The 23211-nt window shown below is 33.8% G+C and overlaps 1 pseudogene; it reads left to right on the forward strand.

Annotated features, from left to right (window-relative positions):
- Window positions 1–19669: 19669 nt before the first annotated feature.
- Window positions 19670–22709, forward strand: LOC112743254 (probable receptor-like protein kinase At1g11050; annotated as a pseudogene).
- Window positions 22710–23211: the final 502 nt, after the last annotated feature.

Below are 23211 nucleotides of genomic sequence, written 5' to 3' on the forward strand. Positions count from 1 at the left end.
ATTTGTTGTTTGTCAAAAATCTACATTTACCCGTATTTTCTACACAAAAACCAGAATCTAAAACAGATGAAGAATGGGAGTTTAAACACCAACAAGTTTGTGGTTTTATTAGGCAATGGGTGGATGATAATGTTTATAATCACATTGCTAATGAGACTCATGCTAGGGCTTTGTGGAATCAAATTGAATCCTTGTATGCTTCCAAGTCTGGCAATAATAAATTGTACTTGTTGAATATGTTGATGAATTTGAGATACAATGAGGGATCACAAGTATTAGATCACTCGAATAAATTTCAAGGGGTTTTGGATCAGTTGTCAAGCATGGGAATCAAGTTTGAAGATGAGGTTCAAGGATTGTGGTTGCTGAATACTCTACCAGATTCTTGGGAGACTTTTCGTATCTCTCTTACTAATTCTACTCTGAATGGTAAAGTGAGCATGCAACTTGTTAAAGGTGGCATTTTAAATGAAGAGATGAGAAGGAAGACGCAGAATTCTTCGTCACACTCTGAAATGTTAGTCACTGAAACCAGGGGGAGAAATTAGAATATAGTTCAAAAGGGTAGAGGTAAAAGCAGGAGCAAATCCAAGGGAAGATACAAGAATGTTGAGTGTCACTACTGTCACAAAATGGGTCACATTCAAAAATATTGCTATCTTTGAAAAAAGGAAAATAAAGGTAAGCAAGAAAAGAAGGATGATAGTGGTAATGATCGTGTATCTTCTATTTCAGATGATCTTCTTACTGTTGATATTGCTGATTATGAGTACAAGGTCAATCTTGTTTCTGATGATGAGTTCAGCTGGGTAATTGATAGTGGCGCCTCAATACATGTTACACCGAAGAAGGAGTTCTTCACTTCTTATACTCCAGGTAATTTTGGAGTACTTAAGATGGGTAATGATGGCTTGGCCAAAGTTATTGGTGTAGGAGATGTTTGTCTTGAGACTAATATGAGAATGAAGCTACTACTTAAAGATGTTAGACACGCTCCAGATGTTCGCTTGAATTTGGTTTCAGTTAAAAGGCTTGATAATGAAGGCTTTGTAAACACTTTCGGCTTTGGACAATGGAAGCTTACTAAAGGCAATTTAGTGGTGGCTCGAGAAAAAGGTACTTCAAGTTTGTATGTGATACATGCCATGATTGCAAAAGGTAGTGTGAATGCGATTGAAAGTAAAGAAGTTTGTAGCTTGTGGCACAGAAGACTTGGTCATATTAGTGAAAAAGGACTTAGCTATTTGGCTCGAAAGGATGCTCTTTCAGGTTTGAAGAATGCAGAGTTGGAAAAATGTTCTCATTGCATGGCTGGCAAACAAAGAAGATTATCTTTCAAGAAGCATCAACCTTCAAGAAAATTAGACTTCTTAGAATTGGTACATTTCGATATTTGTGGTCCTTTGAAGGTACAGTCTTTTAGTGGAGCTATTTATTTTATTAATTTTATTGATGATCATTCAAGAAAGCTTTGGACTTATGCTTTGAAAACAAAGAATCAAGCTTTGGAAAAGTTTAAACAATTTCAGGCTTTGGTTGAGAGGCAAATAGGTAAAAAGCTTAAATGTATTCGCACTGATAATGGTGGTGAGTATTGTGGACCATTTGATGTGTATTGCAAGCAGCAAGGCATTAGGCATGAAAAGACACCTCCTAAAACACCTCAGTTGAATGGTTTGGCAGAAAGGATGAACAGAACGTTGATTGAAAGAGTTAGGTGTATGCTTACTGAAGCTAAGCTACCTAAAGTCTTTTGGGGGTGAAGCGCTACTTACAGCGGCTCATGTGATTAATCTGAGTCCTACAATTGCTTTAGATAATGATGTTCTGGATCATGTTTGGTCGGGCAAAGATGTCTCGTATGGTCATTTGAGAGTCTTTGGATGCAAAACATTTGTTCATGTTCCAAAGGATGAGAGGTCCAAGTTGGATGTGAAGACAAGGCAGTGCATCTTTATTGGGTATGGTCAAGATGAGTTTGGTTACAGGCTTTATGATCCAGTTGAAAAGAAGCTTGTAAGAAGCCGTGATGTAGAGTTTGTTGAAGACCAGACCATTGAAGACATTGATAAGGCAGAAAAGAGTCAATCACAAGAGAGCAGTGACTTGACTGATGTAGATCCAGTTCAGCCGCCTCCTTCGTCAGAACAAACAGAGAATCAAGATCAGGAGCATATGCAGCAAAATGAGCCTTTGGTTCCTGATGACCAGGATATTGGAGATCCAATTGATGCTCCAGTTGATGATGATGCTGATAATCAACCTGAGCTACCTGAAGATCCACCAGGTTTCCATCCTAGGAGGTCTACTAGAGAGCGACGACCTTCAACGAGGTATCCTTCTAGTGAGTATGTAACATTTACTGATGGATATGTGACCTTGACTAATGGGGAGAACCTGAATGTTATGCGGAAGCTATGGAAGGCGACGACAATAAAAAATGGTTTGATGCAATGCAAGATGAAATGAAATCCTTGTATGATAATCAAACATTTGAGCTTGTGAAGTTGCCAAAAGGAAAGCTTTGCAGAACAGGTGGGTCTATAGGTTGAAGAATGAAGAAAATTCTCAGTATCCAAGGTACAAGGCTAGATTGGTGGTCAAGGGCTACAGGAAGAAAAAGGGAGTTAACTATAATGAAATTTTTTCACCGGTTGTGAGAAGATCTTCTATTAGGACTGTTTTGAGTTTGGCTGCAAGTCTTGATTTAGAGATAGAGCAGATGGATGTGAAAACTGCTTTCCTTCATGATGATCTTAAGGATGAAATTTACATGGAACAACCTGAAGGTTTCATGGTAAAAGGCAAAGAGGATCATGTTTGCAAATTGAAGAAGAGCTTGTATGGCTTGAAGCAAGCTCCAAGACAATGGTACAAGAAGTTCGAGTCTGTTATGGCAGAACAAGGCTACAAGAAGACTACTTCTGATCATTGTGTATTTGTTAAATAGTTTGCTAGTAATGATTTTATTATCCTTTTGATATATGTTGATGACATGCTTATTGTTGGTCAGAATGCTTCTAGGATTGATATGTTGAAGAAGCAACTTGCAATGTCATTTGCAATGAAGGACCTTGGGCCAGCAAAGGAGATTCTTGGCATAAGAATCGAGGGTGATAGAAAGGAGAAGAAACTTTGGTTGTCACAGGAGAAATACATAGAGACAATGTTGCACATGTTTCAAATGGAGAAAGCAAAGGCTGTTAGTACTCCTCTTGCTACACACTTCAAATTGAGTTGCAAGCAAAGTCCATCAAGTGATAAAGAGAAGAAAGACATGGAAAAAGTTCCATATGCATCAGCCGTGGGTAGTTTAATGTATGCTATGGTGTGCACAAGACCGGATATAGCTCATGCTATTGGTTGTGTTAGTCGTTTTGTTTCAAACCCAGGAAGAGAGCATTGGAATGCTGTAAAATGGATAATGAGATATCTTCGTGGTACTTCTAACATGAAGTTGTGTTATGAAAGTGATAAGCCTATTTTAGTTGGTTACACTGACTCAGACATGGCAGGAGATATTGACTCTAGAAGATCCATTTCAGGCTTCTTGATCAACTTTGCAGGTGGAGTTGTGTCTTGGCAATCTAGATTGCAAAAATGTGTTGCTTTGTCTACTACCGAGGCCGAGTTTATTGCCATTACCGAAGCGTGCAAGGAGATGCTTTGGATGAAGAAACTCTTGAAGGAACTCGGGTCTACTCAAGAGAGGTATGTATTGTTTTGTGATAGTCAAAGTGCTATACATATTGGTAAAAATTCAACTTTTCATTCTCGATCCAAACATATTGATGTGAGGTATCATTGGATACGTGATGTTTTGGATGCTGAGTTGTTGGAACTTGAAAAGGTTTATACTGATGAGAATAGTTCTGATATGATGACCAAGGCATTACCAAGATGGAAGTTTGAAGTTTGTTGCTTAATCACCAGATTGGCAGTTACCTCCACATAGTCGTGAGGGGGAGATTTGTTGGGTTTTTTGGCTCCCTTCCTATGTGGAGAAAAAGCCCAAATGCTAGTATCCAAGCCCATGAATAGTTGAAGTGGCTGAGGTGAGTTGGGGTTGAGTGAGAGAGGTCATTTGGAAAAGAGAACACCAAACACTAGAGAGAAGAGAAGAGAGAAAGTCATTTTCGCACATACACAAAGCTGTCTCTGTAAATTTGTTACTACAGATTCGTTAACCGTTGGATTGAGCTCAAATTTGGATAGTATGTTCTACACATCTCATTCTTTGATTTTACCGTTCGGATCTTCAATTTAACATCTGTATCAGGAGATATTGGCCACGCACAGTAGCTTTATTTTTGTGGTATTTTCATCTTCTTGTTCTTGTTTTGTAAGCTTTGAAGCTTGGGTTGTTTGGCTTGTTGTATGCACGTTTTGTACAGTAATTTGTGACTCTCTTGTACCCTATTTTTTATCATAGTGAAGCTATATCCTGGTCTTGGTGACTCGTGGTTTTTACTTCTCTCATTGAGGAGGTTTTTCACGTTAAAAATCTTGGTGTGTTAGCTTGTTTCTAATTTTTGGTTTATGTGATTTTTCTGATGCTATTGGGTATTATTGTGCTTGTATTAATACTTGTTGTGAGTGGATATTGTTTCTCCTCTGATTCTTGCAAGTAGGAAATTGTGTGTTTTATTCCTATCAAAAGAAAGAGGGGGAAAGGGGGAAAGGAGGGACGGCGCCGGCGAGGCTTGGAGTCGTCGTCGCCGTCGGGAATCAGTGAAAGAGGGAGAGAGGAGACGCAAGCCAGTGACCCAGCTTTGCCGCCATGCCTTGTCGCCATCGAGGAGTTCACGAAAAGAGAAAGAGAGAGAAAACGCATGGCCAGGGAGAGGGGTGTCTCATCACTGTGGCACTTCGCCACTGCCGTCGCTTCTATTAACCTCGCCACCGCTTCACGTCCTCGCCGTTGATCCTTCCTAAGGTTCCGATTCTGCTTCTAATTTGTTTTGCTCGTGCTTCTGATTCTAATTCTTATTTTATTATTTTTGTACTTATGATTCTAATTCTGTTTTTTTTTTTGTTTTCATTGTTGTTGCACTTCTGATTTCATTATTATTCTTTCTTGTGTTCTTATTCTAATTTCATTCTTCTTCTTTTTTGGTTTTCATTGTTGTTGCAATTCTAATCTGTTCTTATGCTTTTATGTTTATTACATTGGTTTTATTTTTTATTTTATTGTTTTTGTTCCTGGTACTGTGATTAAGAAGGAAAAAAAAAAAGAAATGTTGTGTGATGGTGAAGAAGAAAAAGAAGAGAAACTTGATAAGTTTTTTATTTTATTGTTTTTGGAAGAAGGAGAAGGCTATTTCGATCCGAATGACGGTTTTAAAACTAAGTTAAATCTTAGGATGATTTTGTGTGGAAAAAAAGGATTAGGGGCGAAAAGTTTTTTTGGCCTATATCGTAGGGACCAAAATTGTATTTAACCCTATTTATAATTGATGGTAATCAGTGGCTAAGAGAAGGAGGGTTGAATCTTAGCTCCTTTTTGCTGGATCTCAATTTCTGATTTTTCAAATAAACTTTAGGAGATATTTCTGCTTTTGTCTCGTGTCGAGTGGAGAGACACTTTTGTTTTGTCTTGTGCCGAGTTGAGAGACACTTTTGTTTTTGTCTCCTGATTAACAGAAACAGAGAAAGTGGTGGAGAAGAAGAATTGACACCAGATATATCCTGGTTCATCCATTAGGTGCAATGTGGCCTACATCCAGTCTCCATCACAACAATGATGGAATTTCACTATCTTTTGCAAGATTATAATCACCAATTCTTTCCCTAGGATCTACCCAATCCTATCAGGGACAAACCCAACTTCTAAACCCAATCTGAATCTGACTTGGACTGAAACCAAGCTTTCAACAGTAAAATGCTAACCCAACTTGCAGAAAAATTCCTACAGGATCATGACACACAACAGATAGATGTACAAAGAAACTCTGAGACATCTCTGGCTTTTCTCTAATTTGATCACTGCCTTTTTTCTCTCACTGGCTTTTTCTTATAAACCTCACCATGTTTGCCTTTTCCACCATTGAAGGAGAAGAACTCAGGAAGCTCGGGTAGCTACGAAAACTCTATGCTTTCACTTTCTCTCCTTGATCTCAACCATTGGCCGTTCACCCATAATATAAAAGGGAAAGCTTTCAAGGTTGAAACAGGTTCAATCAAGCAACTTCTTCTCCAACCAAGAGCAGCAGTGGTTCGGTCAAAGAGAAGAGAGAGGAAAAACGAAAAACCAACATGCATATACCTCTCTCAACCCTTTCATCAAGCTGCTTCAATCTGAACCCTTGATCTTGTCTTTGGCTCCAAGAAAGGATTCGGACCATTGATGATCTTCTGACCCAGGATAGCTTCTTGCCTTCTATTTTTGCTTCTTCCTACTTGAGACTTCAGAAGCTATCTTCTATCTTTGATGAACAAAAATGGAAATGAACTTTTATCAACTTAGATTTGCTTCTTCATCGAGGCAGATTGTTTCTTTTCTTGACATCAAAATCTTGAAGCCATCTTCCAAAATCTTTCCTTTTGAAGTAAAGATCTTCAATAGCCTTTATACTTCATAGTCTTTTTTCTTTTGATAGCTTCTTCTATCTTCTTCTTTGATGGATTGACATGACCAAAAGCAAGAGAGAGGAGAGAAAAGAGAGAAAACTTTCAAAGGAAGCAATAAATGGAATTAAAAAAATTGAATTCCCACTTCCGTTCCCCAAGGCATAAAGTAATGTGTAAGGCATTCAATGCAATTAAATCAATTTGAATTTTCTCTTTTAGTTACCAAGGCATGAACTTAATTGAGTTGAGATTTGGGTTCCAATAACCAAGGCATGGAGCAAGGAAGCATGCTTGAGATCCTTGGGTTCCATTCTTTGATTTATCAACTTTGGTTTATGGGCTTCTGATTTGGGTTTATCTCAATCACAAAATTCAGCCACTTGATCTATTTAATTTGTCCAAGGCTAAATTAATTCATTCTTCAAAGTGGACTTGATTAGCTTTTTGGCCCAATAGAAAACTAATTTGCTTCCTGCACACTTGAACAAAAATTACCAAACAATCTATTGAAAATTATTAAATAAAATATTTAATAATAAATTTAATAATTTTTTAATTTATATTTTAATAATATTTGATCATCATATAAGTTTTTCAAACTCAACAATAATTACATTAAAATCTCACATGCAATTATAAAGTTGAGATATCAAATTATCTAATGATTTTTAATTAGTAATTTCACATGAATATAACTGCATGTAAATTTTTATCTATAATTATAGATTAAATAAAAATAACTTTTAATAAGTACTAGTATCAATAATTATATTTATTACAATATTATATTAGATATTTAAATTTTAAAAACTATAAATTAATTTAAAAAAATTCTTTCTTAGATACTTTTAAAAATATTTTTAAATTTAGAAGCTAAAAATATAAATATATAAAACTTTAATTCTTTTGTAAGCTTTTATCATTTTAAAAGAATAATTAAATCTATATAATTTAAAAATTTATAATTAAATTTTTATATTAAATAACAAATTTTAAATTAATTTTTTGATATTTTTTAATATCAAATATTTTTTCTATTATTATTACAATGTTCCAAAAAATCCAACTACTTCAAAATTTTTAATTGTCTTTAAAATAAAAATCAAGTGTGATAGTAGAGAATATCAGAATACCATTATTAAACCAATCCTCTCTTTTGGTCCAATTGAAAAACATAACCGTGATTAAATAGTGTTTATCTTTATAGTAGACATAATTACCTAAAGGAAAAGTTTAGGGGCGAGTAATTTTATCAAATTATGGCCAACATGTAATCATCAAAGAAGAGTGAGCCATTGAATGAAATCTCACATTAATTTCACACCATTAAAAGCCTCATTGATGGCTATTTGATGGCTATAAATCCCAAAAGTTGCTGCCCCCTAACATCCCTCTTACCTAAAATGGTGGGATTTTTTATTTAAATAAATAAAATAAATCTAATAATTACTAAAATAAACAATTTAAAAAATATTTACCGTTTTAAATACTTTAGTCTTATCTCGTTTACAGTGTAAATGAGATGATATTGCATGTATCTCGTTTACAATTTAAACAAGATAAGACATGTCGGCTGCAATGCGACTATCTCGTTTACATTGTAAACGAGATAAGGCCGTACCGCACCTATAAGTATAAGTCGTTTACAGCGTGTATCTTGGCCCCATTTTGACTTAGTCAAGCTCTTTCTCCCCCTCTTTTAACCCTTTTCTACCATATTTGAGAATGATACGGTGATGGCACGCCAGACGAATAACAGAGACATCAACAGACTGAACGAGACGTCGCATTACGTTGGGGCGGCCGACTTTGAGGTTAGTTGTGTACTGTTTGGTTAGTCTAAGTATGTAGACATTGTTAGGGTAGTCCTGTAGTGACAAGCACGGAGTAAAATGTTTTAGGGATTGGTCTATAGGATGAATTTAGAATTGTATTTGCTTGTGTAAGATTGTTATGACTTAATTAAGATTTGCTTACTGGCATATGTAATTTAGAGACATGTGTAGACTAGAAACATGAAAGTGTATTCTTAAGTAGAAGTAGTTCTATATTCTTAAGTAGACTATAGTTTTTTTTTATTATCTCTGTATAAGTTAATTTTTTTTATTCCACAAAGGCCTCGCCTTCTACTGCCATGACGAGTCAGTCATACCCTTCCTCCACCGGACGCCATCGTCCCGTATCTGGCTGAGGTCGGATTTGGCGACACGGTGCCACTCAGGGACTTCACTTTTGACAATTTTCTGAATTCGGCACTTGTGGAGCGATGGCGTCCGGAGACGCACACGTTTCATCTCCCGTGGGGTGAGGTCATCATCACCTTGCAGGACGTGGCGTACCAGATTCAGATTGTGATAGTGACTTGGCACTACCGATAGTAGCAGAATTGGGTGAGGTGTAGGCATAACATGGCGCGTCACAGTCTGGACAGGTGTCTCCGAAACACACTTATTCTCATCCCCACTATTGGACAAGTCGCTGTTCGCACTGTTCGCCACGTAATTCTCGTCCGACTCCTCCTTGCCCTCCACTGCCTCATTAACTGGAATGACGACATGAATGGGCGGTGGTGCGAGAGGTCGGTCGTCCTGTACATAGGTCGAGTGTACCGAACTCCCACCACCACTGTGTCCCACCTCTGTGGAAAGCTCCATTACCTGCTCCACCATGATCCTCCTATGGATGTCAAACATCAGTCGCAAATGCTCATCCCCTTGAAGTCAGAATAGTCGAAACCGGAAGACTCCGTTACCCATGAGTGCCAGCAACCTATACGCAACCCTTCCGATTTTCCTGGCTTGTGTACTACCGAGCTTGCTCAATATCAAACTCTTCAAATCCGACGACACATGCTCATTGTGAAACAATATCGGATCCTCACACTCAAATGTCATCCCATTGTCGCCATTTCTCATACAATAATTGGGATAAATAAGCACAACTATGTATGGACTATTACTGGCCATTAATGCCTTGTATTCGTGAGAAATATGAGACAAAAGAGATAGAAAAAGTTTGTAAATAATACCAAAGGTTACACATGCTTTTATAACTACTGCGATTGTCTTATATATATTTTGTTTACACTCTAAACGAGATGAATATTTTATATATTTTGTTTATAGTGTAAACGAGATAACATATTTAAATCATTAAATATTTTTTAAATTATTATTTTAGTAATTAGTAAATTTATTTTATTTATTTAAATAAAAAATCCTAAAACGATGTAGTATGTTTCTGCCATTTATTTGTTGACATATATATATATATGACATATTATAGACGTAAAAAACTTATTTTTTATATTTTTATCCGAACCTCTTTTCATATTTTAAGTTTTGCCAAAATTAAAATATATAATTAATTTGTATAATTTTTAATTAAATAATTAATTATTAAAATAATCAAATTTATTATAATAAAATAATAAAAAAATTCCAATAATAATTAAATTTATCTATAATAGTATAAGAAAAAATATTATATGACAAATATATATTTTTATACCCAGATTTATTAGTAGTGAATTTTTTTTCTATATATAACATGATCATACTATTATATGACAAATATATAATTTTTTTTTCTATATATATATATATGACTAGTTTTTTCTAAAATAAAATAAAATAAATTATTTTTTTAAATACTATTTTTTAATTTTAATTTTTTAAATATAATTTTTTTGTTCATAACAAATTCATCGTATTTCCCGACAAATTTTACAATTTTTTTAATATGAGTTCCAACCTAGTAATTCCATCGAATAAAATATGAGTTTTTTTAATCTAAAAATGCAGCTATTGCTAAGAGATAGAGGTGCAAATGAGCTAACTTGTTTTATCATTCTCGCTGCAACCTCGTTCTCTTATATATAATTTTATAATTATTTTAATAAATTTATTATTTTTAAATTTATAAATATTAATCTTTTTATAATTTTAAATATGTAATAAACATAATTATCAATTAAATTTTTTAAAATAAAATAATAAAATTAACACTATAAAAATAAAATAAATATTATTCAAAATATATGATTAAATATCTTTTAAATTTTTAATCAATCAAACATAGAATATAATTTAAATTATAACTTATGCGGGTCGACTCGACGAATTTCAACCCGCTTGCCATCTCTGCTAAAAGATAAATTTATATACTGAATTGAAAAAAAAAAGTATAAGTGTAGTAATTCTAAAATTTCAAAGTAAAGTTATAATAATAACTATAGTATTAATATACATTATTTTGCTTATTAATATTAAAATATCTCATTTTAAATGATATTAACAAAAAAATTATATTAACTTTAAATATGTACTCGTATACTAATCTGAAATAATACCATACATTAATTATTAATAATGTTTTAGTTATAATTTTTTTTGTTTTATCTAAAATTAAAAATTGAAAAAGATTAAATTTAAATAATAAAAGATAATTGAATCCAAATTTCATGGAAAGTACTCCATATATAGATGTACAGATGTAGTACTCCATCTTTAGTTGATATGCAAGCAAATAGTCAAATACAACCTTAGTGCTTTAAAATCTAAATATAGTCACATCCATGTTATCCAACCATTTGGCGGCTTCCTTCCTTCCATTTCATTTGTTCGCACTTCCTTACTAATTGTGGATGAACCTGATTTTTTTCCTCTTAATTAATATAGGTGTTGAATTTTTTAAAGAATAAAATTTGTTTTAGTAAATTTTTTACTCTTAATAAATAATTTATCGATTTTTTTAATATTTAAAAACTTTAGTACTTATAATTACCATAAAAACTAAAGTGCAGTTATAAAATTAATAATTAAAAATTATTGAATAACAATCTAGTTAAATATATAAAATTTTATTATTTAATAATTCTCATCAAATATGTATAAAACAAGCACAATATTTTATACGCATTAAATATATCATTTTTTATGAATCATTAGATTTTACTAAATAAAGATTAAAAAATATTATAAAAAAATAGTATTGATAGACTTTATAAATATAGAATATATTATTGCATATATAAATAAAATATATTTTAATATATAATATTTTAAAAATAATAGATATAATTTTTTATTTTAAAAATAAAAAATATAAAACATATAAAAATATTTTTTATATTAATTATTATATAGTATTATTTTTAATTATAAAATATAAAGTCATTCAATTATTTTATATTACTAAAAGATAATAGATTATTCATTAAAACTTTTTCATGAAATTTTTCCGCACAATATTTGGCGGCTCCCCCTTTCCTCCATTTCATGCTTTCATTTGTTCCCACTCGATAATAAGTTGCGAATAACTCGGATCGAATCGGATAATTAAATAGGACTAAAATTATTGGATCCACGAATCAAATTTTTATAATTTTTAAGTTTGGATCTGATTCGTACATTTGAGGATCAGATCGGTTTTTGCATATATTCATAACATATATAAATATTTTAAAAAAATTTTTATATTAAAAAATATTAATAAAATATTTTTTTATTTTTTTTAAATATGTTTATTCTTAAAATATTATTAAATATATTTTTTTTTAAATAATAAAAATAAAATAATACAACATATATAATAATTATTAGTTAAAATAAAATATAAAAATATTTACTTATTTATTTATTAAGATAAATACTAAATTGGTACCCAAAAGATTCTGGCGCTGACAAATGGTACCTGACTTTTGTTATAGACAAAATATTCCCTAACATATTTTAAAATTTGACAAAATCACCTAACCATACAAAAATGACGTCACAGTAAACAAAAAATGCTGTTGTAGTCATTGGGAGAGAGCACCGGCGACGTCTCCTATCTTTTTTTCTTCTTCTTGCTGATGTGGCCATTGGAAGAGAGCTTGGATAATGGGAGAAAGTTACGATAATGGCAAGAGCACCAGCGACTTCTTCTTTCTTCTTCTTTGCCATGGCGCTAATAAAGGACGCAACAACCAAAGGAGACACGGAAGGGACGCAATGGTGTGTTGAAGAAGAAGCGGCGAACACAAGAACGCGGCGAGGTACTGCAATGGCGGAAGGGGACACAAAAGGGGAAGCTCGGCCAGTTGAAGAAGAAGAAGTGGCGAACACGAAGAACGCGGCGAGATGTAGCGGCGTGCTATGGAGGTATTCTTCTTCAGCTGCCATGGTGGAAGGGAACACATCGGCGTGTTGAAGAAGAAGAAATAGCGATCACGAAGAAAAAGAATAAGGTCGCTGAAAACGTTGCCAAAGCTTTCTGCCATCATCGGAACTCTCTTCCAACGGCCACATCAGCACCTTCCATTCACTATGACATCATTCTTTCATGGTCGGGAGATTTTGTCAAATTTTAAAATCTTTTAGGGACTATTTTGTCAATGACAAAAGTCAGATACTATTTTGTCAGCGTCAAAATCTTTCGAATACCAATTTGGTATTTGTCTATTTATTTATTTATTTTTGCGGATCCGCGAATATGCAGATCGGATATGCGAATATCTAAATGTTTTGTCGATTTTTAGCAAATCGATGGTGGTTCGATTCTAATGGTCTGGGAGCGAAACCAACTCCTCTGCGGGTACCAGTTTATCTGCATCAAAATATATGCCTTTGACAATGACGAAGAAGAAAGAACTAAGTTTTGCAGAAATTCGAAATGAACAATAAAATTTAAATGACTTGAATAAAAGGGAATCAAATTAAATAAAGAAAAAGTGTTTGGAAAAATAAAGGACAAATTGAAAGGTCAAGACTGGAAAGGATAAAAGTTGTTGAATTTAAATGAATCGAAATGACATTGCAAATAAGATAAATTGCATGAAAAGGAAAGTTGCAGGGAATTTAAATGAAGAGTAAAGATATGAAGGAACTCTCCGAAGAAAAAAGACCCTTGACCGACTCAGAAAGTTGCTGGGGATGTGAGTGAGTGTGAGTGTTTTCTCCGAAAATATTCCAACCTTTGTTTCTTTGATCTTTCCCGTATTTATGGAAGTCTTCGACCAATCAAATTCAGATATAACTTTCACGTGCGTCAATCCTTAAATAATCGTTCCTGCTCTCTTTGAGTGCCATCTGTAACTGCCATTAACCATCTTCACTTATTAATTTTTTCACTTCTTCGATTGCTTCACTCCTTCTCGATGAGTCCTAGTCGATCAACAATCTCTCCTTCATCGATTGACCATCCTCGATGACTCCACCTCGAAGTTCACAACTTCTCTCCTTCATTGATTGACCATCCTGGATGACTCCACCTCGAAGTTCACAACTTTGTTATTTTTCGACTAACAAATCGCACTTCTTCGATATAGTTGACCTTCGTCGAGTCTGCCTCTTCGATTTCCACACTTAAGTCAATTGATTAATAGAGAGTACATACGAAGTACCTAATTGGCTCCAATCCAAAATTAATTGTAACATTATTTGGGGTTGATCGAAATATTATTTTGGTACTTGGCAATCATCGAAGTCTAAACTTATCAAACATTGGCTTATCAAAGAATTCAATGACATCCTAATCGAAAATATTATTTTCGATATAACACTAAATTAAATCCACAATTCGATAATCTTGCGGATTGAATCGATATGCAGATCAAATCTGATTCATAAACACTTCTATTTATGGGGCTAATGGAATTTTTTTCACTTCCAGAATAAGATTTGTGGAAGTGTTATTAATATAGGTGTTGAACTTTTTAAAGAATGAAATTTATTTTGGTAAACCTTTTCCTCTTAATAAGTAATTTATCAAACTTATTTTTTGAAAAATATTTAAAAATTATAGTATTTATAAGGATTAAGTGCGATTTTGGTCTCTAAAGCATAGGTTAAAAATTTTTTTAATCTCCAACCTTTTTTTACATGAAATTGTCCCTAAAATTAACTTGATGTTAAAATTATCCATTCTACTTAAATTTTAAATTTTATTATTAAATTATCCCTAACTAAAAAAATATAAAATAAAAAAAAGAGAGAGAAAGAGAACGAGATGAGAGAGAGAAGGAAGTTGGAGAGAGGAAGAGAGGGGAAGGGAAGAAGAGGGGGAAATAGGAGACGGCACCGGCGAGACTTGGAGCCGCCGTCACCGTCCGAAATCAGTGACGGGAGGGAGAGATGAGACGCGAGCTAGTGACGCGAGCTTTGCCGCCACGCCTTGTCGCCGTTGAGGAGCTCGCGAAGAGAGAGAGAGAGAGAGAGAGAGAGAGAGAGAGAACGCACAGCCAGGGAGAGGAAGAGGGGTCCCTCGTCACTGCTCTCCGCCACTGCCGTCGCTGCTAATAACTTTGCCGCCGCTTCGCGTCCTCGCCGCTGGTCCTCCTTAGAGTTTCGATTATGCTTCTAATTTCTTCTACTTCGAATTCTAATTCTGATTTTATTATTGTTGTACTTATGATTCTAATTCTGTTTTTTGGTTTTCATTGTTGTTGCACTTCTGATTTCATTGTTATTCTTTTTTGTGTTCTTCTTCTAATTTCATTCATCTTCTTTTTTTTATTTTCATTGTTGTTGCAATTCTGATTTGTTCTTATGCTTTTATGTTTATTATATTATTATTTTTTTTATTGTTGTTATTGCTGGTGCTGTGATTAAGAAGAAGAAAAAGAAATGTTGTGTGATGGTGAAGAAGAAAAAGAAGAAGAGAAACTAAAAATTTTGGGAAGAAGGAGAAGGGTATTTCGATCTGAACGATGGTTTTAAAATTAAGTTAAATATAGGATGATTTTGTGTAGAAAAAAGATCAGGGATGAAACAAATTTTCGGCCTATATTCAACGATCAAAATTGTATTTAACCCTATTTATAATTACAATAAAAACTCACATGCAATTATAAAGTTGAGATGTCAAATTATCTAACGATTTATAATTAGTAATTTTACATAAATACAACTGCATGTAAATTTTTATCTATAATTATAGATTAATTAAAAATAACTTTTAATAAGTACTAGTATCAATAATTATATTTATTACGATATTATATTAAATATTTAAATTTTAATAATTATAAATTAATTTTAAAAAATTATTTTTTAGATGTTTTTAAAAATATGTTTAAATTTTAAAAACAAAAAACATAGATATATAAAACTTTAATTATTTTGTAAGCTTTTATCATTTTAAAAGAATAATTAAATTTTTATATTGAATAACAAATTTTAAATTGAATTTTTGATATTTTAATATAAAATATTCTTGCTATTATTATTACAATGTTCCAAAAAATCCAACTACTTCAAAATTTTAATTGTCTTTAAAATAAAAATCAAGTGTAATAGTAGAGAATATCAGAATTCCATTATTAGACCAATCCTCTCTTCTGGTCAAATTGAGAAACACAACAGTGATTAAATAGTGTTTATCTTTATAGTAGACATGATTACCTATTTTTTTTTTGTAAAAATTAGTAAAGTTAATTTTAGAAAATAAATAAATAAATAATAATTAAATAAAATGAAAGATAATAAACAATCTTAGTTTATAACCTTAGAATTTTAATGGTTGAAAAAGAGAAGAATTATATACCTCTAATTGACGGATGGTTCATATTGAAGAGACTCACCTATAAATTGAGTTTTTCTTTAATTCATTTCAATCAAGTCATCCAGATAGAATAATATAATATTTCTTTGAGTAGTTTTCTTCTATATATGTAGAGAGAAGTGTGTTCTCCTTTTGTCAAGAGAGAGTGTTATTGTAGTCTCCTTGTGATAGAGAGAAGTTGTAATTCTCAAAGAAAGTTATTCAATTGTTTTCATATTTTATACAAATTTTTAATTTTTCATCTCTATAGTTTGCTATGTCATTTGTCTGGTTCCTAACAGTGGTATCAGAACCAAAGGTTAGTGATTAATATATTTTTTTTCCGCTGCGAGTTACCGTCTAAAAAAAATGGCAGCAAAGTATAAAATTCCGAAATTCAGTGGGAGTAATTTTTCCATATGAAATTTGAAGATAAAAGCCATTATGAGAAAAGACAATTGCATGACAGCAATTGAAGGTAGACCCACTGGAATTATAGATGAAAAATAGAAGGAGATGGACAACAATGTTGTTGCAAACTTATACTTGGCACTAGTTGATTCAGTTTTATCAAGTGCAGTAGAGAAAAAGACAGCAAAGGAAATTTGGGATGCTCTCACCAAATTATATGAAGTAAAGTCACTTCACAACAAGATATTCTTGAAGAAAAGACTTTATACTCTTCGAATGAGTGAGTCGACGTCGGCAACAGATCACATCAACAATCTAAATACGCTATTTTTCCAACTCTCATCGTTAGAATATACCATAGCAGAAAATAAATGTGCAAAGCTCTTACTTCAAAGTCTATCAGATTCATATGATCAGCTTATCATTAACTTAACTAATAATGTTTTGACTGATTATCTTTCTTTTGATGACATGGCTGCTGCGGTTCTTGAAGAAGAATCTAGGAGAAAAAATAAGGAAGATAGATTAGAGAACTCAAAACAAGCAGAGGCTTTGTTGATGACAAGAGGAAGATCAATGGAGCGTGGTTCCAGTGGGAGTCAAAGTAGACCAAAGTCACAAAGTAAGAAGCAGGTCAAATGCTACAATTATGGTAAGAAATGGCACTTCAAGAAAGATTGTTGGAATAAGAAGAGTATAGAGAAGGTTTCAGAAGGATCAAGTTCTCAAGGATGTGTTGTGAGCACCTCTGATGATGGAGAAATCCTGTATGGCAAAGCAACAATTAGTTCTAAAGGTAGCAAACAGCTCACTGATGTTTGGATTGTTGATTCAGGAGCAACATGGCACATGACTCTTTATCGTGATTGGTTTTGTACATATGAACCTGTCTTGGAAGGATCGGTGTTTATGGGAAACAATCATGCCTTAGAAATTGTTGGAATGGGTACTGTCAAAATAAAAATGTTTGATGGTTCTATTCGTTCACTCCAAGGGGTAAGACATGTGAAAGGCTTGAAGAAGAATTTGTTGTCGATTGGGCAATTGGATGAACTTGGTTGTAAGACCCATATTGAAGGTGGGATCTTGAAAGTTGTTAAAGGAGCTCTTGTAGTAATAAAATCAGAAAAGATTGCAGCAAATCTATACATGCTTGTGGGAGAAACTTTGCAAGAGGCAGAGGCATCAGTTGCTTCAACAAGCCAAGAAGCAATGACGATGATATGGCATTGCAAACTAGGCCACATGTCAGAACGAGGCTTGAAGATTCTTGTAGAACGTAATCTCATTCCCGGGTTCAAATCGGTAAACTTACCGTTTTGTAAGTACTGCGTTACAAGCAAACAACATAGATTGACGTTTGGTAGATCAACTGCTCGGAGCAAGCACATATTGTTGTTGATTCATTCTGATGTGTGGGAATCGTCGGAGATGTCCCTAGAAGGAGCAAAATATCTTGTATCATTTATTGATGATTACTCTAGGAGGCTATGGGTGTACCCGATCAAGAAGAAGTCAGACATGTTTGCGATGTTCAAAGAGTTCAAAGCAAAGTTAGAACTTGAATCTGGAAAGAAGATCAAGTGTTTAAGGACAGATAATGGAGGAGAATATGTTGATGGTGATTTTCTAACATTTTGCAAGCAAACTGGTATTCAACGACAATTCACAGTTGCATATATGCCTCAACAAAATGGTGTAGCAGAGCGAATGAATAGGACTCTCTTAGAAAGAGCACGAGTTATGTTACAAACTGCAGGTTTAGCCAAGTCTTTTTGGGCAGAAGCTGTTAAAACTGTCTGTTATGTGATAAATCGGTCACCATCAACTGCAATTGGGTTAAAGACACCAATGGAGATGTGGCAAGGTAAGCCACCTAATTATTCTTCTTTACATATATTTGGTTGTCCTGTGTACGTGATGTACAATTCCCAAGAAAGAACAAAGCTAGACCCAAAGTCTAGAAAATGTATATTCTTGGGTTATGCTGACGGAGTTAAGGGATATCGCCTGTGGGATCCCACTGTCCGTAAGGTAGTTGTCAGTAGAGATGTGATATTTGCAGAAGATGAATTGCAAAAAGAACAAAAAAATGACAGCACTGTTAAAGAGATAACCACTGTTCAAATAGATGAAAAATGCAGAAAAGGTGATCTTTCTGAAGCAAAACCACAGCATGAAGAACAAGAAGCAGAGGCTAATGACATAGAAGTTCGTTGATCCACTTGACAAAGAAGAACACCATCATGGCACTCAAATTATGTTTTGACAAACCATGATGCATATTGTCTTTTGACAGAAGATGGAGAGACAACAACTTTTATGGAGGCTATGCGCAATCCATACGCTTCTATGTGGATGACATCAATGCAAGAAGAAATTGAGGCATTACATAGGAACCATACCTGAAAACTTGTTGAACTTCCAGCAGGTCGGAAAGCCATTGGTAACAAATAGGTTTACAAGATCAAATGAGATAGTAATGGTCAGGTGGAATGATATCGTGCAAGATTGGTTGTCAAGGGATATGCTCAGAAAGAAGGTGTTGACTTACTTCAATGAAATATTTTCTCCAGTGGTGAGACTAACTACTATTAGAGTAATTTTGGCTATGTGTGCTACATTTGATTTACATCTAGAGCAATTAGATGTAAAGACTGCTTTTCTTCATGGAGAACTTGAAGAAGAGATATATATGCTCCAACCAGAAGGTTTTGAAGAAAAAGAAAAAGAAAACTTGGTTTGCAGGTTAACTAAATCTCTGTACGGTTTAAAGCAGGCGCCAAGGTGTTGGTACAAGAGATTTGATTCTTTCATTATTAGTCTTGGATACAACAGACTTAGTTCAGATCATTGTACTTATTACAAGAGGTCTGGTGATAATGATTTTATCATTATGCTGTTGTATGTGGATGACATGTTGGTGGTAGGTCCCAACAAAGATCAAATCTAAGAATTGAAGGCACAGTTAGCTAGGGAGTTTGATATGAAAGACTTGGGATCAGCAAACAAGATTTTAAGGATGCAAATTCACCGAGACAAAAAAGATAGGAAGATTTGGCTATCGCAAAATAATTATTTGAAGAAGATCTTACAACGCTTCAACATGCAAGAATGTAAGCCAATTTCAACCCCACTTCCTATGAATTTTAAATTATCCTCAAGTATGTGCCTTAGTAGTGAAGCAGAGAGGATGGAAATGTCTCGAGTGCCGTATGCATCAGCAGTGGGAAGCCTTATGTATGCCATGATCTGTACAAGGCCAGATATTGCTCAAGCAGTTGCAGTGGTAAGTCGATTTATGGCAGATCCAGGTAAAGGGCATTGGAATGTTGTTAAGAGGATCTTGAGATAATAAAAAGAACCTCGAATGTTGCATTATGTTTTGGAGGATCGGAATTCATTGTCAATGGATATGTCGACTCAGACTTTGCAGGTGATCTTGATAAACGAAAATCTACTACAGGCTATGTGTTTATACTTGCAGGAGGAGCTGTGAGCTGGCTATCTAAATTACAGACTGTTGTAGCTTTATCTACTACAGAAGCTGAATATATGGCAGCTACACAAGCATGCAAGGAAGCTATTTGGATCCAAAGGTTGATAGAAGAACTCGGGCACAAACAACAGAAGATTTCTGTGTATTGTGACAGTTAGAGTGCCTTACACATTGCAAAGAATCCTGCCTTTCATTCAAGAACAAAACACATTGGAGTACAATATCACTTTGTTCGGGAAGTAGTAGAAGAAGGAAGTGTTGATATGCAGAAGATTCACACTAAAGATAACCTAGCAGATGCCATGATAAAACCAATCAACACAGAAAAGTTTGAATGGTGTAAATCCTCATACGGCCTATGGAATACATGAGCAACATGAAATTTGAAAATTTATCAAAATTAGCTTTAAGTGGGAGATTGTAAAAATTAGTAAAGCTAATTTTAGAAAATAAATAAATAAATAATAACTAAATAAAATGAAAGGTAATAAACAATCTTAGTTTATAACCTTAGGATTTTAATGGTTGAAAAAGAGAAGAATTATATACCTCTAATTGACGGATGGCTCATAGTGAAGAGACTCACCTATAAATTGAGTTTTTCTTTAATTCATTTCAATCAAGTCATCCAGATAGAATAACATAATATTTCTTTGAGTAGTTTTCTCCTATATATGATAGAAAGAAGAGTGTTCTCCTTTTGTGAAGAAAGAGTGTTATTGTAGTCTCCTTATGATAGAGAAAAGTTATAATTCTCAAAGAAAATTATTTAATTGTTTTCATATTTTATACAAATTTCTAATTTTTTATCTCTATATTTGCCGTGTCATTTGTCTGGTACCTAATATTTCTGCCATATATATATATATATATATGGGACATATTTTAGACGTAAAATACTTATTTTTTATATTTTTATCCGAACCTCTTTTCATATTTTAAGTTTTGCCAAAAATAAAATATATAATTAATTCATATAACTTTTAATTAAATAATTAATTACTAAAATAATTAAATTTATTATAATAGAATAATAAAAAAATTACAATAATAATTAAATTTATTTATAATAATATAAAAAATATTATATAACAAATATATATTTTTATACCCAGACTTATTAATTGTAAATTTTTTTTCTATATATAACATGATATATATGATCATAATTACATACTAAAGATGAGTATGAGTAAAAATATATCTATTTGAGTTAATAGTCAATTTCGTCCCTAAAAGATACCTCGATCTCCATTTTCGTCCCCAAAAGTCAAAATTAATCAAAATCGTCCTCCAAAGATACCTTACCTGATCACGTTCGTCCTTCCGTCATCTCCCTAGCTGAGTTGGCAAACGTTCGCTGACGTGGGCCGTTAACTGCCAAGGTGGCAGAGAACAAAAACGACGTCGTTTTGATAGAAAGCGCTCCTAGGGTTGAAACGTCGCCGTTTTCTCTTCAGAGGAGGGATTCAAACGTTCACCATGGCAGCACTTTCACCTTCACCTTCTCCTTCTTCTCCTTCAACATGCCCCATCGACTTCAGCTATGTTAAGAGAGTTCCATGAAACCCTTCAACATGTGAGAATTTCCACTCTTTATTATCAAACTTGAGCAACTGTTGCATCTCGCTCTTATCTCTAATCGGAATAGGGTTCGCACAGTACCTTAAAGCAACTACAAATTTCAACCTCCCAAACCTTGAAACCTCAACCTCATGCGTCCATGATCTCCAGTCTCAGCTCAATTCCCTGTCTCTCCAAAACAACCTCGTTGACTTGTGCTTTGACCTTCACCAGTTCGTCATGTCCCGAAACGTCTGCGCAGGAATTGAAACCCTAACTAAAAGATTGGGACAAGAAGCTTGGTCAAATCACGCCTTTTGATACTAGTTGCAAACAAGACCTCACTGATCTTTCGCTATGTGATGTGTGTCTTACTGCAGGGTTTCAGGTGCAGCATAAACTTGTCTTCATTGATGGTAATGCTTCTCACTCTGAAAATTGTTTCAAATTTACTATTCTATATGCTGCTGTGTTTGTGAATCAGTATGGACCTGAAAGCAATGGTGCCATGAGTTGCATCTTTGGTATGTCACTTTACACACAGGGTGGTGGTTCTGGTGGAAAAAGTCACCAGGGTTTGGTTTTTGGGTTAATTGGTGCTGGTGTTGCTTTGTTAGTTATGTCTTGTTTGTTAGGGGTTTATGTTTGGTATGATAGGAAGAAGCTTAACGATGATGCAATTCTCAACCAAGAATTTCATTGGCAGGGACGAATTTGGGCTTGTTTTCAAGGGGGTTTTGTCCGATGGTTTAGTCGTGGCGGTTAAGAGGATCTTGGAATATGATTTTCAAGGGGATGTGGAGTTTTGTAATGAGGTGGAGATTATTAGCAACCTGAAGCACCGGAATCTGGTGCCTCTTCGAGGCTGTTGTGTAGTGGATGATGATGATGAAAAATTTAATGCAGGGGAAGCCAGAGGTTTTTGGTTTATGATTACATGCCGAATGAAAACCTTGAAGACCATCTGTTTCTAGTGAGTGAGCAGCAAACGTTGAAGAAATCGCTGACTTGGCCTCAAAGGAAGAGCATAATCTTGGATGTGGCAAAGGGGCTGGCTTATCTGTCGTGTGATGCATGTGTTCACGGCGATGTATTTATCATTCAAATTGGGATTAGGGTTCCAGGGACTAATTTGACGTCTTAAACAAGAGTTATCTTGTCATCAACAACATGCTACAGCCTGGCATTTACCACCTTGGCAGTTAACGGTCTACGTCAGCGGACGTTTGCCAACTCAGCTAGGAAGATGACGGAAGGACGAACGTGATCAGGTAAGGTATCTTTGGAGGACGATTTTGATTAATTTTGACTTTCAAGGACGAAAATGGAGTTCGAGGTATCTTTCAGGGACGAAATTGACTATTAACTCATATCTATTTATTATATAAAATATGAGTTCCAACCTAGTAACCCCATCGAATAAAATTCAATTTTTTATTTAAAAATGCAGTTATTGCTAAAAGATAGGGATAACAAATGAGCTCACTTGTGTTGTCCTGTCTAGTTAAAAGTTCATTCTTCCATGTATAATTTTATAATTATTTTAATAAATTTATAATTTTTAAATATTAAAATTTTTATAATTTTAAATATATAATAATAAACATTATCATCAATTAATTTTTCAAAATAAAATAATAAAATTA

The sequence above is a fragment of the Arachis hypogaea genome, chromosome 14, assembly GCF_003086295.3.
Source record: "Arachis hypogaea cultivar Tifrunner chromosome 14, arahy.Tifrunner.gnm2.J5K5, whole genome shotgun sequence".
Taxonomy (NCBI): domain Eukaryota; kingdom Viridiplantae; phylum Streptophyta; class Magnoliopsida; order Fabales; family Fabaceae; genus Arachis; species Arachis hypogaea.